The 19,402-nt window shown below is 45.1% G+C and overlaps 1 protein-coding gene across 11 annotated transcripts in view; it reads right to left on the reverse strand.

Moving 5' to 3' along the window:
• The window catches only part of LOC135906845 (cytochrome b5 reductase 4), a 441,851-nt gene that overhangs the window by 202,695 nt on the left and 219,754 nt on the right, over positions 1-19,402 (reverse strand). For 7 of the 11 annotated variants that reach the window (XM_070538518.1, XM_070538510.1, XM_070538513.1 and 4 more), the window contains one exon: positions 7,925-7,963. The exons of the other annotated variants lie outside the window; for them this stretch is intronic. The gene's annotated coding sequence lies outside the window, so the exon portion shown is untranslated. The remainder of the gene's footprint in view (positions 1-7,924; positions 7,964-19,402) is intronic. 11 annotated transcript variants of the gene reach the window in all.

The raw sequence follows: 19,402 nt of genomic DNA on the forward strand, positions 1-19,402 counted from the left end.
GCGAAACGCAAGCAGAGCGGCGAAAAGTGCAGTGAGGGGGACCCACAAGCTAGCACGAAAAAGAGCACTCGGAAAAACGCGCTTCGCCCCAAGAAGCCGAAAAGCAGAGGCGATGCGCGTTCTTTCAAAAGGCTCACTGTTTGCGCAAGGCGACAAGCTCAAGCAGTTCCTGCGTACCGCGTGAGAAAGTTGAAGGGAAGTGTGCACACAACATTAGGTGAACCTTTCTCTTCTATATTTGCGGTGCTAGTTCTTGAAAATCGCAAGTATAGGGGCGAAGAGGAGATGCCGGAAGAAAGGAACACGAACACAGACTATATTAAGGCGACGAGCGTGATGTTAAATGCAAGACAGTATGGAAATTAGCAAACGCACGGGCCGATAAACATTCACGGTCACACTAGGTAAACGACAAAGACGTGGAATGCTTTGCTATAAAAACGTTGTGAACAAACACACCGTTTTCCAGCAATCTTGCCGAATGTGTTTCGTTAAGGCCCGTATCTCCAGCTTAAAGTGCGTTTTCTACTTTCGTATATGCGTATATCTGCCCTGGTTTCGTTCGCTCTTTCCTGCCTAATTTGATTATGAGCCAAGATGTAGCTGTTGCGAGGGAGGTGTGTTTACTCTGATCTTGCAACGGGCGCAAACCCGGCACAGGCGCTAGAAGGTACTCAGTTATGTTTTGGGACACACGAAAGCGAGAAGTTAGCGAGCCACTCAACAAACACGGGCAAAGCTTCTGCTTGCATAGCACACACGGGCGTGCATGGTTACGATTATGCGTGTCGTCAGCCGCTCCAGCACGACACCATCGTCAATTTTTTCGTTGTCTCTCACTGCTCAGAAAACCGTGAAGAGGAATTGCTCCTCCCGATCTCGCAACCAGCGAGCCCGCTGAATACAAAGACTAGAGGAGCCCTGCAACACATCTATAGCAAGAAGTAGTTAGGTGCCTCTTTTAGCCACGCGGTATTACTGTTAAAGTTACATTGATGGTGGTAGTGCTTGACAAGTTGTTCGACTAGAATTCTTGAGAAACATGTGTTTACGCTTCCAGTCGACAAGTAAAAACGGCCGTTCATTGCAATACCAGGTTCGCCTATAGGTTTAATCGAGTTTCACAAGACCGACATACTAGAACTGCTTTTTGATCCAATTTTCGGTATAATTCCAAGGCTGCTCCAAATTTCTTCCTTTTCATATAAGTGAGCACGCCTGCCTGCATATTCATAAAGGTGAAGTAGACTTACGTGCGTTGCCAACAAAACAGGGGCCGAATTTAGGAAGCTTTTCGTTCGTAAAGGCCCTCAGCCACAGGCCGAACGCTTCCGCTAAGATTATGTCTAGCATCACGATTGGCTGAAATTTTGTCTTACGAATAATATTACCATAAGAGGTTCATTTATTCTAATGCAAGAGGTATTTCTGAACTTGGGCCTAGTTTAAGAGCTGCAGACGACCTCACATGCGATACGTCAAGGTCTAAGTTACTCGAATCCCCGCAAACAAATTGCGCAATATGCTCGATCGAAGTTTGCGTCGGTAAAGAAACGCATGGCGTGGGTGGATTTTCCGCCTAAACCACCGCCTTGTACGCGCTTGGAAATCGCGGCCGTGCGCGCGAGGCACATTTGTTCGGTGCAACGCTGCGACGCCGTATACTTTGCTCATTCGTCTAGAATCAATCAAAACTGCACGTCGCTGGTGGCACCAGTGTACGTGCGAGCGAGAACCAGACTGGGTCGTGCAAATTAGGCTGAGAACATAATTACAGGCACGACAGCGCGTTTCAGGCTAAAGGAGCAGGCGGCACATGTCGCAAGCGGTGCTAATCTCGGTCCGGCGAGGAGACGATCAGCAAAAAGGTGCTGCGCCAGCTTATCGAACGAGTATCCGCCAACGCGATCGATGCAGCAGACATGGGTATAACGGGGATACTAAAGTGAGAGAGCGGGAAAGGGGCGACGGCGACAGAGCAGGCCGATAGACTTCGGTGCCTGTGCACGACGAAAGGGCGACGTCGTAATGCAGTCGCAAACGCCACCGAAGTCTGGAACACTAACGGCACAATTATAACGAATTTCGATCCGCCATAAGTAAAACCCGACGCACGTGGCACTCTGTGTACACGGGAGGGGAGCGCCCCATTCAGTTTGTCTATGCGTGAGCTTCGCCTTTGGGTATTGTCTACGTGCGCGCACAAGCGCAGAGCTAGATGATGCCACGCGACCCTTTGGTATATTTATGCCTGTACGTATACACGCGTGGTACGCCTCAGGCCAACGACGGTCCAACAGATCGATGGTGCAATGCATTATCGCATGCCGCGGACAGACCGCTATATAGGCAAGAGGAATATGTCAAATGGCTTCTATTTTTACATAGCCAGGGATCTTTAACGAATTCGAATAGCAGCGCACGGACGCAGGCACGAAACTTCCCACACACACGCACGCGCGCGCGCAATACCACCAATTGCCGTGAGAGTTTTTCATGCAGCATGACGCAGCACCCATTCAGTTATTAATAAGCTAACGCACTAGAGATACGCAAACGTAGATTCTTTAAACGTTTCAATTTACGCCTTTGTGCGCGTCGATAGGCACGAGACCTACATCCCAAGCAGTTTATAAAGAAGTGCACTTCCAGCACTGTAAGGTGCCGAAAAAAGTCGCAGTTTCGCCCAAAAGGTGAAGCATCCACTGCGACAGCAAATTAGAGGACAGCTATACGAAGTAAAGATGATAATTTTATCGGCCGTATAAACTTGTAAACATAGACATACTAACTAAATTAACAACCATGGTGCCACGCGCGCACAAAGCAAACAAATACATCTCACTCGATTATCGCAGAAACTCGCTGTCAGAACGCCCGCGTGAGGAAACACGGCAGCAGCAGCGAGTGTTAGCGACGTTCGTGGTTCTCTTCAACGCAAAGTGAGCGCCGAGAGCAGACGGCACGTACAAAGCTACGAGCCACCCACGCACCTAGACTCTGCCCCCAACGCAGATCGCTCTTAAAGGCCGATCCACACGACGGACCAAGTCCGCGGGCCGATCGGTCACGTGATGCGACGTCACGGCCCGCTGCGGTCCGGTCCGGCGCAGAGCACATCCACACGGCGGACCGCCATAGTAGACGGCAGAGCGGACCAACCAGCTACACTCTCGGCCAGAGTGTTATCATTGTTATCATTCCGGCTCGAGTCCCACAAAGCCGGGAACTGCTCAACGAGGCAACGAGGCAACGATACAAGATGAAAAAAACCTCCTCGTCACTCCAAGAGGACACGGTGTTTAAAAAAAATATCTGCTGCACGCACGTGTAGGCGGAACGGCGGACCTGAAACGACTGGCTTGACTGGCTTTTGCTGAGCCGAAAACTAGATTGGATTTGGCTGAAGACACTCTGTTGCCGGACAACATTCGTTGGCTAAGCCAAAATCGCTGCGGTTTGCATGCGGTCCGCCGCCAATACGGAAGCGGGAAAAGCCTCGGCGATTTGTTGGACCGCGAGGGCCGCGGTACGCACGAACTGGTGACGTGCTATCACGTGATGCGCGGACCGCGGTCCAAAAGAGCAATTTGGTCCGTCGTGTGGATCGGCCTTAAGATGAGGCCGCGCGACAGCGCGCAGCCGCCACATGCGCAGTTGCAGCCGGAATATAGAAAGCCGCCCCCTGCAGCAACGTTAGGTGCCTCGCGCGCGACGCGAGAGTGCGCGCTTCCTCCCCGCTTTCGTCTCTTTCGCGCGGGCGAGATGAAGCATCGATCGTCAGCTCCCCTTGCACGCTTTTGCTAGCACATACGGCGTAAGGAGCCCGGCGACGGCGACACCAACGGCAGAAATGCGCTTGGAGTATCCGTATGATTGCCATCGCAAGATAAAGCAAGTTTACTTCGAAAGATAATTGCAAGCGATAGCAAGTGCGCACCTATCAACGAGAACGCCTTGGGCGCCGGCACAATGCCCTCTGGACTATGCCTAATTGCGCGTGAACCCCTAGTGCAAAAAGCATTACAGAAGCTCCTCTGCGTGCTTTCGTACTCGCGCAGCACAGTACAGAGGAGGTTCTCGCTCATCCTGATTCAAACCGCCCGAGCTCGACTTAGTATACACGCATTACAAAAACAAAAAAAAACAGTTGCCACCCCATTTTAGTCCGTGAAGATGGTCGACCAGCGAAGCTGTGTCGTTCACGAGCCAACTCTCACCGACGCTCGCGGTAGGCAGGTTCATCCTCAGGAGTGCGCACTACTCGTGATCTTCCCATAGCAGTAGCTAGGATGGAATGTGCGGAACCACTAATTCAAAGCTCCGTATATAGGCGCCAGGCCCACCACTGGAGATGCGGGCGCTGCAATGATTTTGACGATTGGTTGGATTGGTTTGGCGATTGACGTAGCTGAAAGAATTTCGTGCTGGCACAAGGAGTACCGGCAGCCACATGCTCCTTATCGCGTTTCAATCAATCACTGGGCACTTTACGCTGACCACAAACCGCCAGCATAGCATTTGTTTCTTTCGCAGCAGGGTGGAATATATCGTTGATAAATTCGATGCCGACCTGGCTCCATCGCCGAAAATACACCGTGTGACAACCGTATGATTCCCGTATAAGATAGCATTCTCACTGGGGGAAAGCTGTCACTCCAACCCCTTCGCTAAAAACGGTCACGTGACCCGTTTTTAGCGAAGCCCGACAACGACGACACAGGGTCCGCATAAACAGCTTTGCGGTCAAAACACGCGGAGGCGACATGGCACTAGACAGCCCGCCAGACTAATGCTGATGAGCGACAAAAACAGCGCCCTGGCCGACGCGAAGGCGTCTCACGACACTAGCGCATTGAGGAAAGCCGGCAGCGACATTACCGGCGTCGTTTCTCAACGGTGCACGAGGGCAACACCGATGGGAAAACGCCGGCATTTTTCTGGGCCCAGTGAAAGGCTCACAAAGATGTGGCTTCAAAGTTTGCACTGTCCGTTCCCCTCATCCCAGCACGTGCACAACGGTGCGGTATGCCCACTCCTGCTAGTGTTTGCACACACAACGCTCACGCCAGCAGTGGGAGCCACAACGCTGCTGTAGCTCCGGCAGAGCCAATTGAGCGCAGCGTAAAAGTGCGGCTTCGTCGCTTTTGCAGCAAAACGCACTGCGCGCCTCTCGTGATGGTCTGATCCATGAACGTGAGGTCTTCGCATGCACGTCATATACCATGCCAGCGCGACGGCAATTGCTGTCGCAATACAAAGTGAGTACGAACTGCACAACCAACGAATAAAAATGGCGATCAAACCAATAAAACGGCATCCAAAAAGTGAGATAGAACAGGCAGGCAAACAATACATGGCCGAGTACAAAGAAAGCCTCAAAGAAAACTTAAATATATCAACTGAAGTAACCCCCCGCATACGGCGTCGAGCAGCCTCTCTCATCTGAAGGGCAAAAGGGCGAAAAAGAAAATAAATAAAACGGCAGAAAGCGTGATTCCGCGGGAGTACAGAGATTGTACCGGAAAGATTGGCGACGTTCGTAGCCTTAATCCTCTTATCTGCCGACGCCCGTTTCGGATCCGTTTTTCTCCGAGGAACCATGCCACAATTTGGTAGCACGGCGCCAGCATGTCCACCCCTTCCGTTAGTCGCATTAAGCTGAAGCGCGCAGCGTCAGAGCACGGTGTTATTTCCAATATCTCGTATTGAGTGCATCGGTCGAAGCGGATCCAAGAGTTCACAGCGTCTCAGACTGTGCGACAACGTAAATTAAAGAGTAATTGTAATAAGAGCAACAAAAAAATATCACGTGGAAGCTCCTCTGGGAGTTGTCTAAGTATATGCGCAAGCATTGTACCACTTGCTCATCTCCAAGCAGCCCGGTGTCATTATCAGGGTTATGAAACTTGATACGACCGGTATGAACAACAGCCCTGCGGCAACACGAACTGCTGCGGACGGCGGCGCAAGGTGAATTGTTGAGGCAGGCAAACTACTGTATGCGGTGGCGCCAGATGCGCTGATGACGCTCCCATCATTATAAGCTGGTATAGGTCTTGAGCACCTTATCCATCCGCTTCGAACCATTATGCACTAGGCACGGACGATATCTTGAACGCGACCTGCGATGCAGACAGAGAATTCTGACTGCTGATAGCTTTGCACGCCGTGTTCTCGGCGCTTCGTTCGTGTGCAAGCGACAGACAGCCCGAAGGTAAAGCCGCTCGCTGCTGCGGGCTCAGTCTTTATTGTATGCGTGATTCCAAAGAACGTATGCACTTTTCGCTTCACTTTGCTGAGTGCTTGAAGCCTGTTTCACCTCCGCCGCGGGTCGGCCCGGTATTGCACAATCTCCAGGATCGCGGCCCACAGTTTTGTCTTACGTGACGGACGGTTCTTTCGTCAAGTAAGCGTAGAAATGTTTACGCATTTAAAGGGTATGAGAATAAGAACTAAGCAGTCTATTAATGCCCTACCCATCCTGCATTAAACTAAAAAATTAAATTGTGGGGTTTTACATGCCAAAACCACTTTCTGATTATGAGGCACGCCGTAGTGGAGGGCTCTGGAAATTTTTACCACCTGGGGTTCTTTAACGTGCACCTAAATCTAAGTACACGGGTGTTTTCGCATTTCGCCCATCGAAATTGCATTAAACTACTAACAGATTCATACAACTGTACATAAACTGTGCACACATGTTCAAAAGTGTACAGACACCCTCCGTGGTAGCTTAGTGGCTATGGTGTTGTGCTGCTAAGCACGAGGTCGCGGGGTTGAGTCCCGGCCGCGGGGCCGCATTTCGATGGGGGGCGAAATGCGAAAACGCCCGTGTCCCGTCCATTGGGGGCCCACTGAAGATCCCTAGGCAGTCAAAACTTATCCGGAGTACCCACTGCGGCGTGCTTCATAATCAAATCGTGCTTTTGGCACATAAAGCCCAAAGAATTCAATTCAATAAAAAAAAATGTACAGAGCACGGATTCAGACAAAAAAAGAACTGAAGTTTTTCGAAGCTTAGTTACGAGGTATAAAATTGACAAATTACTTCGGTCCGAGCTTCACCACACAAACATGACAATGCTCTCAATTCTCTCCTGTGCATATCAGAAACGAAGAAATAAAGTTTTTGAGAACCTGCGGACGGTTCGCTTCTGATAAAGAGTTTAGTTTCAGTGTCCTTTCACGTACCTTAACGTACTACAATTTTCTGTACCGTTAGGTGAGCCACTGCTTTGTCTCATCATTATTACTCACAGTATGTATAAAATCCTCCATCTAGTTCACTGGTTTAACCTGTGTTCCGTTTACAAATTCAGCGTGTGTCGAGTGCTTCTAATCATGTAAACTTACAATACATAAGTTGTTCCTCGCCATTGCAGCCGTAAAAGGAGAAGTAAAAAATATTTCATTTCAACTTCGAACGTTATAATCTAGATCCTTCTTTCGAGCTATAGTCGAGTGAACTACGGAATCAGCACAAGCTCCAAATTTCAAAAGATCGCCTGTACCCAACCTCAAACAATAGAAGTACAAAATGGACGAAAAATAGAAAGACAGGAAGAAAAAATGCATCCTCAGCTGCATGGCGCCAGCCACCGCCACAGCGTCAGCATTGCACTGCAGCGAATTAACTGGAATAACGAAGACTGCAAGCACGCTGTTCTTCTCCTCTCTCCGGAGGAAGATGACGAGAAGCTCGGTAGCCGACGGTGGGAAAGAATGCAGCATGTGCAAAGCGTTGCAGCAGTTTTCATAGCGTGTACTGCGTTTTTGTATGGGTATACATGCTTGGTTTGTTTATGTGTCCCATACTGTTCCATTCCATATTTATCTGTTTTGATTGTTGTGACGCAATCGTTCCTTTATGTAAGGCCTTCTGAGCATGAAGGTACCCGAATAAAAACGAAGCAAAACTCACGAGGACTTGGGAGTTACAAGAGCTGGTTCTCGTACATACCTGCAAAAGGACATCGAAAAGCAGTTAAGCAAGGCAGAGAAGGTTGTACAAGTGTATATAAAAATACTAATAATTAAAAAAGAACAACAAATAGCGCCACCAGAAAGGAACTAAAAAGACCATCTGAAACCGTTGCATTCAAATTTGACCGCTCCAACATCTCATGCATTGAACGCACATACAAAGACATCAAGTACGCCGTAGCGCAAAAGGCAGACAGCTGGCGACAGAAAAGACGGGGACGCGGTGCTACTAAGAACTGAATTATTTAGTGCACGTTATCGATACCGTCACATTGTCGTGACGGCGTAGATTAACACGCTGTCAAATGCGTAACTTCAAACGGTTAACCGGTTAACTGTTTATTGCGCGAACCTGTGCCCAGCAAAACAAGGGGCAGTCAAAGGTGAACGATAGCGGCGAGCACAGTTGACGATCGTCGAAATCTGATCTGCGGGTCAAGCGCATCGGCTTTTATACACGACTCGTCTAAGGTTGCAGAGTAATCGCTGGTGCCGGCGTGCATTCCAGGAAGTACTACACTATTCGCGTAGCCCATACAGATTACACAAATTTCGGTGACACAGATAGCGGATAGAATCATCGATGACAGTCAAGAAATTCCCGATACATGCAGGCGCGTCCTGCGCTGAGCCACAACGTTTAACATTGATTAGCCGGTGAAAAGCGGTCACTCGAGAAAGGCAAACAAGTAAATGTGTCTGATATATATATATTGCGAAACAACAGAAAGAAAGCACACAAGCAGAACAACCCAGCAATTCATTCGTCACAAGCTTCTACCACGATAAAAAACAGCGTTTCTTTTTCCGTCAAGGAAATCGAAAGACAAGAGACACAATTTTCGCTAGCAAACAAGGACAAATACGAACACACAGTCACTCACGCTAACAAGCACATTACGGCATGCAGGGCCAGTATAATAATAATAATAATAATAATAATAATAATAATAATAATAATAATAATAATAATAATAATAATAATAATAATAATAATAATAATAATAATAATAATAATAATAATAATAATAATAATTCCCATCGTCTCTTACACGACTTGAAGGCGAAAGCCCACGTGCGGATGCATTAATGACGGACACATGAAGTGCATATCCCCCTTAATTCGCTTAGTCTAATTAGCTTCGACACCCCTCGATCTTAATTCGATTAGTGTACTTCGCTTAGTCATCCCTCTTAATTCCAAAGGTCGTGCGTTCGACTCCCACACTAGGTCGTGTGTTCAAGTGCCCCAATTAACTTCGCCTCCATTAACACCATAGGTCATGGACTCGACTTCCACTAAAGGTCTAGAGCACTTATAGCCTTTTCGCACCTTTGGCGTCGTCGACGCGTTTTCCCTCAAGGTCGACTGACTACGGAGACATATGAGGTCTTGGCCTTCATAAATCAAATGCTCACTATAGCACCCAGGAACAGCTGCAGAGCCTTCGTACTGGTGCACTTAAAATGTAATACGCGAGGCAAAGGTACTAAGACAAATGTTGTACGAGAACAATGTGAGATCGTGAAACAGAAAAAAAAATAGGGAAACACAATACGAGGAGGGCGGACGTAAAAGGGAGTTGATCATAGATATAACATAATAATAACAATAACAATAAGATGATTGCAATGAGCAGTTCCACTGCGATGTACTCCTTTACATCTGACCTACCAATCCCAGCAGTGGAAACGAACAAACGCTTACATAAGCAAAGTTCAATATTGGACTTCAGTTGAACGTCCCTGTGCACTCTATGCTCAGTAACTGTTGCCACTTCGTGCACGTGCAAACGAACAAAATGATGCGAATGGGAGGTTCGCGTTATCGGCGACATGGTGAGTTTCGTAACTCTCCGTGGCGTCAGATGCACGAAAACTCCAAAGTTGCACACCTCGACAAAAGAGCATACAAAAGGAATTGCATTAGTTTGAACTTCGGTTTCAACGGACGCATGCGGTGTAAACGATCAATCATTGCGCGTTACACAATGATGAGGACTAAGCTTACTCATGACGAGTGACAGCGTCGTTGACAAAGATATACGGACAAGAATATTTCCTTCTATTTTTTTTTAAAGCTTGTCCGTCCTTAATGTTATCAAGCCGAAACCATGATCGAAACGCGTTCCAAGCGGTTGTCGCTTGATAGAAGCTCTGGCTCGAGCCCAAGCGAATCTGATGTCGGTTAAGTGCAGCACTGTTCCCTGTGAGCGACAACACCACAGCAAGAACAGCTATACGAAGACTGTTATATTACTATTTGCAGAGCGCCTAACTAAACTCGAGACTTAACGAAAATCACCAGGGTTGTTGCACAAATACTCGTCTCTCCTTCACCTCCTCCTCCTCCTCGTCATTTTTTGTTGCTGTTTTTTTTTTTACCCCTTTCCATGTTCCCATGTGCGGAGTAGTAGAATAATTTCTCTTCCTTCGCCGCAGTCCTATTTCTTCCAGCCATCACTATATTGACACGAGTAAAATTTACGCTTAAAAATGATGAAAAGAAAGCACGTCATAAGGACTTCTGCAAGCATGCGCAGATACAATTTTGAAGCCTATATTTACCTTGTTGAGGGGTTCCAGTGTATATCGGGAATTATCAATACTAGAACCATCGAGTCTAGGATTCAGACTGTGGAACAGAGACAGATTTCACAAATCAGTAAGTCGCGTGCATCTATATAAAGGAGATAAAACGTAGGCATTATGCACTGCTTTTAAGTACCAAATACGTTTTCCATAAGACTTTCGAAAGACTCATGCAGAACAAAATTTAGCGTAAAACTTTAGCTAACCAGTTACGTCTGTGCCCCGCTTGGTTGCTCTATTAAGGGAAACTTGGAGGTTCGCGATATACATTTTTGGTTCAGATCTTTGTTCAATTCCTTTTATTTTTATTTCCATTTTATTTTTATTTTTTTCAAGTGCGCCGAAATCGGCATATCAGGAACCTAAGAGACTTTGTACACCTGGCTCTCAACGAGCAGGCTTATGTGTGTTTCGCGGTGCACGTGTGTGAAAACATTTATTGGAATGAGGTCCGGAGGCTCGACTTCTTAAGTCAAGGCGGGCCGCTCCCACGTTGGCACTGTCAGGCCAAGCCTTTCAGCGACATCATGGGCCCTCTGGACGGCCCTTAGTTGGCCCTGAAACAATGGCCTTTGAATCCTTTTCTCCCACTGTGTCCATTCTTCAATGAGGTTGGGGAGAGTCGCGGGGCACCCCGACAGCATATGTCTGATTCCACTGATGCCATTACAATCGTTGCAGTCCATCATAATCTCCCTCTCTGGATATATTTTATTAATGGTGTACGGTGTGGGATATGTACCTGTTTGCAATAAGCGCAGTGAGACTGCCTGAGCCCTGTTCGCGGCGTCCAAATATTTTGTTCGTTCGTTTCTTTGTTTCTTCAGGATTTCTTCGTTTTACTGTATTACTTTTCGTTTAAGATAGATGACGTCTCGTTTATTGACAGAGATAACAAAAATGAACTAGCAAGCGCAAGCGTACTTTATGATTTTCTACACCAGTGCGCGCCGACAAAATCACCGCAGGCGACACTGACCAGGAATGAATGAAGCTGACAGGCGCATATGCTGACGTCATCAGCGCTCGTCAAGGCGTGTTACCTGTGCGCGTGTGTTGTTATTTGCTCATCTCTTCATTGCACACCTGTACGTTCATTCATTACACAATCAAATGCACTGGAAAAGTCGGCGACGAACGTTGTGAACATTTGAGATATCATCAGATAAGCAAAATCAATCGTCCTCAAATTGAAAGATATGACTTCGGCTACGTCGTTTCAATGATAAATCAGGTACTGCCTTACTGCGCATCGTGGCCTGGCAAGAAACAAAACGGGGGGAAAAGTAGCAACGGAATGAAATAAAACGCAACACCTTCCTTTCAAATGCAGCGGCAGATGTGCGTTACCGCAGTGCCTCCTTTACACACACACACATATGTATATATATATATATATATATATATATATATATATATATATATATATATATATATATATATATATATATATATATATATATATATATATATATATATATATATATATATATATATATATATATATATATATATATATATATATATATATATATATATATACTGTATATCCCAGCAAACACTGATCGCACCAAACGCCGCCTCCAAGCCCAGACTGCATAGGAGCCGCAGCGAGGTTATATCATCGGCCCGGTCACGGGTAATCTTCCTCGGCGTACGATCAAGGTCACTGACGACAGTGAATAGCAGCAAGCAAAATGAAACAGCCTCCCTCAGTTTTTTTTCTTGCATCCCAGCCCACATATATATATATATATATATATATATATATATATATATATATATATATATATATATATATATATATACATATGGCATGTCTCTGATCATAAGATTACTTTATGTGCTGTACCTGCTCATAATACATTTTCTTCCCAACCACGCATCACTTACCCGGACTTCAGTAGAGCAGACGATACGAGTATTATTGACTACTTATCTAGCGAATTTACCGCCTTTGAAGAACTTTCAATACGTTGCACTACAAACATCGAAACATTGTGGCATGGTTTCAAAAAAATTATGTTTCATTGTATTTCTAAGTATGTACCTTCTAAAGTAAAAAAAACGAGAAAGCACAATCCCTGGATCTCACGTGACATCATTCATGCCAAACGTAAAGTCAAACGTCTGAAAAAATCAATGAAACTAGCACCTAAACGTTCATCTCGAAGTAATCTTACTCTGGCTATCCAAGACATGAAATCTAAAATAAAGACAGCGAAGTCAAACTTTTACACAAACAAACTTCAAGGATTTCTAAGAAATTCACCAAGCAAATTCTGGAACTACCTTAATCCTAAGGCATCAAGTGATCCCCAAGTGTCGCCCGAAACTAGCAAACAAAGCGCTAATTCACTAAATAACTACTTTTCTTCTGTCTTCACATCTGACGATGGGAAACTACCCCAAATTGACATCACCGTTAACAGCAGACTAAGCCCCCTCACCGTCACGGAGGCCGGAGTACTGAACCTTCTCCTAAACCTGGACACAAAAAAAGGGCCAGGCCCGGATAAAATACCCAACGCTTTCTTGAAGTGATACGCAGAATGGATGACGAAGTACCTTTGTATAATATTTAACAAATCATTATCATCACCTGTTCTTCCACAGGATTGGAAATCCGCAAAAGTTGTCCCAATACATAAGTCAGGCTGCAAAGACGACCCGTCCAACTTTCGGCCGATTTCGCTTACGAGTACCGTGTGCAAACTTCTAGAACACATCATACTAAAACATACAACCGTTTTTTTAGACAAGGAGAGTATCATATCACCATATCAACATGGCTTTAGCAGAGGCCTTTCTACAATCACTCAACTACTGGAACTAACCCACGACATATCATTTAATATTGACCAACACAGACAAACAGACCTCATTCTACTAGATTTCTCGAAGGCGTTTGATCGGGTATCACACAAAAAGCTCATAAGGAAACTTGAGGCTACGTTAGGTACAGGCCCCATAATCGACTGGATTTGCGACTATCTTACTAACCGTACCCAGTTTGTGGAAGTGAATGGACAGATTTCCCAGACAGCCCGGGTAACATCGGGAGTCCCCCGTGGAAGCGTTCTGGCTCCCCTTTTATTTCTAATTTTTATTAATGACCTACCCGCAAAAATCACAGGAAACATTAGGCTATTTGCAGACGACTGCATCTTTTATCGAAATATTAACTCGTATGATGACCATATAACATTAAACAACGACTTGAAAGCTGTGTCTAACTGGTGTGCCCACTGGCAGATGACCATCAATACTAAGAAATCTGCTGTTCTTTCAATCACCAGAAAAAAAAAATAACTCGAGCTTTATACCGTTAACGACGTGCCACTAATACGAGTTCATGAACACAAGTACCTCGGATTAACGTTAACACATGACTTCAGATGGAACTCCCATATCAATAATGTCACAGCAACTGCAATGAAACGCCTTTTCTTTCTTGGAAGGCACCTGAGACTAGCACCACCCGATACAAAACTTCTGGCTTACAAAACTTTCGTCAGGTCAGTCCTTGAGTACGCAAATGTTATCTCGTTTCCACACACTAAACAACTAATTAAAAAACTAGAAGGTGTACAAAGGAAAGCTCTACGGTATATATACAATAAACATAAATTAACAGACTCGCCCACCGAACTACTTAACAAAGCCGGAATCCTAACAGTACAAAACCGAGCTGTACTAGCCCGTTCTAAACTTATGTACCAGATTTTACATAACAAGCTTAATATTGATACCTCTAGATATATCTCCAGAAATGAAACACGGCCGACGCGGCATAAAAACACACAAACACTCAATGAGCATTCTTTTCATACCGATTGCTTTAAGAATTCCTTCTTTCCTTTAGCGATAAGAGAGTGGAATAAACTTAGTAAATCCATTAGTAACAGCTCCTCACTAGATACATTTGCTAATTCAGTGGAAGAACGCCTCCTTGCCTTACAGCTCTGACACATAGCCAGGTTTGTTACCGATCTTCATAGCCTAACACTTTAATCTATGAGTGTTCCTTTTGTATGATGCATCATACGCATGACTGCATCCTGTTTGTCATGTTCATTAGGTATTGTATATGACATGTGCTTTCAGGTGTTTTTTTTTTTCTTTTTCTTGTTTGGTTTCTTGTTTTCTCAGATTCTTCCTTGTTATAGTATATTGTGCCCAAATATTGCATTTGTGATGAACTACTTATTTCTTTTGTTTAGTGAAACCAAAACCCTTGCAATAACACAGTTATGATTATATAATCTATTTATATTCTTTGTTCGCAAACACCACCCTATGTACTTGCCCTTCCTGTTATAATCCCATGAGGGAGTGACAGTATGTGAAAATAAATAAATAAATATATATATATATATATATATATATATATATATATATATATATATATATATATATATATATAGCCGACAACTTCGGTAACGTGACGGATGATGGCGCGCGGAGCGCATCATTTCGCAGCGCAGCATTTTATTTGAATGAGATAGTACAAAGCTAGTAGAAAGTTGCTGATGTGCGGTACAGTCTCCAAAGAAATAGAGAATGGCAATATCATAGGGTGAAAAGAAAAGAAAGGAAACAAGAGACATAACAAGTGCATAAAGCAAACGCGTAACGAAACAACAGAATTTTAAGTGAAGATGCTGCAATTAGCTGCAAAACACTTTTTTTTAAATTTTGCTGCCAAAAATACTTCTATTGCAAATATGTCCTCCAACTTTGATGCGGAACTGAGCACTTGAAATACTTCAAACATGACGCCAAGGTCGGCTCCCCTCTATAAAAGCTGGCCTGGCCACATAGCGGTTGGACACGGATCCGTCTTCTAAAGCAAAACGAGCAAAAAGGATTTTTTTTTCTTCTATAATTGAGATTGATGGCTTCGTAACTGATTTAGCTTCTCCGAGTTTTGAACACTCAGAAGTAGTGGCATTACTGAACGATAGCGGCAGCGCGCTTGTTCGTGCGCCGGCGACGTTTTTCAGCGAAATTGAAATACGTTAAAGTTTTCAATACAAACAGACTTGTGCTCACACGCAACACAAAGAAGACACGAATAACTCATCTGTCGTCAAACCTAAAGAAAAAGCGTTGAATCCGCGGAAACCGGTAGGCTATCTCGCAACAAGTACCCAGTCAAGCCACGCACACGAAGGCACGCCCCACGAAGAACGCTGATGCCTCACTCAATTACTTAAAGGCAATACACAGAAAACAGCTAGGATGATTGCCAGGAAGGATATTGCAAAGGAATGACTGGTAAATGATGTGGGAAAGGATGCCTCTGGTGAATATTTGGCTTGTTGGTTCATAGCTGAACGCTTAAACGCAACTTCTGGAAAGCCCTCTTTTGGCTGACAAAAGGAATATTGTCTCCGCAACTAACATTTTCAGAGCAGGATGTTGCCCCGTTGCTGTAAGTTGTGCAATGCATCTACGGAATTCAAGCACTTATGTCAGCTTACCTGATCTTTGTTCAATAAAAAAATTGCCCTTTCCAAATTGCTCTGACAAGGGGATGTCATTTTTGAAAGAAAAAGAAAAAAAAATATTTTGAAGTGATTTAGAAAGGAAGTATTCGTCTCATAGTTCCGTGAAAATCACATTTTGTGAAGAATATCTGATAAATTTAAACGGACTAATTGGGCAAATAGTTTGTTTTAAATATTTCTTGACCAAAGAACTAATATATATATATATATATATATATATATATATATATATATATATATATATATATATATATATATATATATATATATATATATATATATATATATATATATATAAAAGATTACGATTCCAAGGCTTTGCAATATTTCTAGATAAAACAATAAAACATTGTACGCGTAACGAGAAATGCCTTTACTAAGCACCTGCAAATGTTAAGAAAATTTGTTTAGAGGACTTCCAGAAAATAATAAGAATCTCTGACGTCCCACATGTGCCTACGATCCCCCCTTGAGTGCCAAGGAGCCAAAGCAACTTTAAGGTGGCTGGCCGGAGACATTTTCTTCGTTCTATTAGATGGGCTACACAGATTCCTCTCCCACGAAATGCCGACCTTTCACACCAAGAAACTCGCATAACATTCGATAGACGTACGGTATCTTCCAGACTTGAGTATTCCGTCAATAAACTACAGCTCAGACATGTGTTGGATACTTGTAGGTTGTTTTTCACGCCCAGATGGTTGCCAAATGCAACAAGCCGGACACTTTTCTCAAACGCCGCCGAAGAAAAAAAAAATCTGCAGTGATCATGCATTTGTTATTATTTACGTGTCCTCTTCACAAGCGGACCACAGCGTGCATGTTATCATACTCACGCATTCACGAAATCCATTCTGTCCACAACTATCTATGGCATATGCGACTGTACACGCTCTGGCATACATTACGCGTAATTAACACAGTGATCAATCGCGCTAGTTAGTGTTGATGATTCGTTGTTATTGCGCTATGCACGGTGCATCTACACTAACGGGGACAAGACGGACACTCACTGAGAACGTATAGACGCAAACTAACAGGCAAAAGCGCGAAGAAGTGGCGCTTCTTGGCGTATATAGCTTCTTCGCAGAGTCGAGTACATAAAAGCGCAAGAGCAAGCTTGCATCGAGCCAACGAAATATGTCGCCGCCAGCGCAACTGCTCCCAAACGCTCGCGCGTCCTTCGCTCTCCGCACCTCCGTACATTTCCTCATGCAGCGTCAATACGGCCTCATCACGTTCCCGCCGCGCTCCATATGCGTGGATTCCACGACGCGGCCCGTTCTGCTCGACGCCCGTACTACATACTTTGCTGCCGAGACGCACTCGTCCGATAATTGCTTCGTTCGCCGTGCTGTGCACCGCGGCGCCTTCGCATAACGGTTCGCTCGGACGCGAGAGGAGAGACTATTCACGTAACGGCGCCGGCAGTGGCTCGAGCACACGTGGTAAACATCATCTGCCTGTGTATACGCAGGAAAGATAACCGATGGTCATTAAGGGTTGCGGACTGGATCCCAAGGGAAGGGAAGCGTAGCAGGGGGCGGCAGAAAGTTAGGTGGGCGGATGAGATTAAGAAGTTTGCAGGGACAACATGGCCACAATTAGTATATGACCGGGGTTGTTGGAGAAGTATGGGAGAGGTCTTTGCCCTGCAGTGGGCGTAACCAGGCCGATGATGATGATGATGATGATGATGATGATGATGATGATGATGACGACGACGACGACGACGACGACGCAGCTCGCTCTGTTCGCATCGACGAGGCGCTCGCGCTCGCAAGCAATCTTTCTTTCGCGCACAAGCGTGGCGTGCACTGTGCAAGACACAAACCATGGGGCAGCAGCAACGTACGCAGGAAACCAGCATTTCGGAATTCCGCGTGCAGCGAGGTAACGGTGAGCCTTTGGCCAAATAAACTTGCGGTCGAGTATCCTATGGGTCTAATAGTGCGCAAAAAAAAAACATTTATATGTTGTTTGCATGTTCACATGTGACACGCAAAGTGCGCATTTACGTTTTTACATGAAGTGTGTTTTGTGCTCCACACACAGAAATGTATAACTTTAAGTGCAACTTACGGCAACATTGCTCTGTGAAATTGTGGTTACCGGCAGGGAAAAGTGTGTTGATAATCTTGGAGCTCCTATATTATTTCACTACAGCCGCTCGCCATTCACATTTCCCCGTGAACTTCAGAGGGCTATGTCTGTGGGAAAAACTGGAAGCCATCCAGGGCTGTTGTTTGTAAAAATCGGAAGCCTCTTCAACGCCGTGAAGTAAAACACCTTGCACGCATCGTGCTGGAAATTAGACAAATAAATAGGGAATCCTGAAGGATGAAAACACCACATGCACTGTCAGAGAGATTCCCGGCATTAATTTAATGGTACCAGGGAGATCCGAAAAGAGAAGAAGTAAAGGAAGAGAAAGTCAAGCGATTTCTCTTTCTTTACACCACATTTGTTTTGCAGAGAACTAAAATCATTGTGTGTCGTTGCAACCTGTCCAAATGTGAAGCAGACGCCAACGTCTAACTTCAGAATGTACACTCACGCTCATGTATCGCATACGCGACGCGTTCTTAGAGCCTTTGTCGTCATGGGAAAACCTCGTTAAAACCAAGGCGAGGAACATATATGTGAGGCATTAGCTCAAGGAAATCACCGTGAAAAAAAAAAAAAAAATAATGACGAATACACAGCCAGGCACGCAACATACAGGATAAAGCGACGTCTATATGCGAGACAGCGCAGGTGAATAATACAGAAATACAAAGAAGCGAGTCCCATTCGCGGAGTTTCCCTGATTATCTAAATTTTTGTGGAAAACAGCATTACGAATGAATAACAGACTGAAGCAATATAGGACGGGGCTGCAAAAAATTTTACAAATATACACATATTACCCCCTCCCTCCCTCCCCCCTCCCCCGCATGGAATTCCCAAGATAAAATAAGCGAGAATTACTTTCAGGCAAAAAGCTGAAGCACTGATGGAATGGATAAGAAACAGAGCTGCACACTGCAAGTCCTATCACCTTCTTCAATGTTTTCTGATAGAAGAGCGGTACAATTCCCAACCCCCTTGGAGAGAGAGAGAGAGAGAGAGAATAAAGTGTTATTCTGAGCAAGTGCAGTGTGTGTCCCAGGTGGGCGGCCTCCTTATTCCAAGTAGCCGCGGGCCATGGTGATCTCCCGTGCCCGTTTGAACAGGCTGTGCTGCTTCTTCGGGTTCGGTTCTGATAGCTTCACCTCCTCGGTTAGTGTTTGCGTGTCTACGGTGCCATGTTTTCGTACACATCCCCATAC

Source organism: Dermacentor albipictus, chromosome 5 (genome assembly GCF_038994185.2).
Source record: "Dermacentor albipictus isolate Rhodes 1998 colony chromosome 5, USDA_Dalb.pri_finalv2, whole genome shotgun sequence".
NCBI lineage: Eukaryota > Metazoa > Arthropoda > Arachnida > Ixodida > Ixodidae > Dermacentor > Dermacentor albipictus.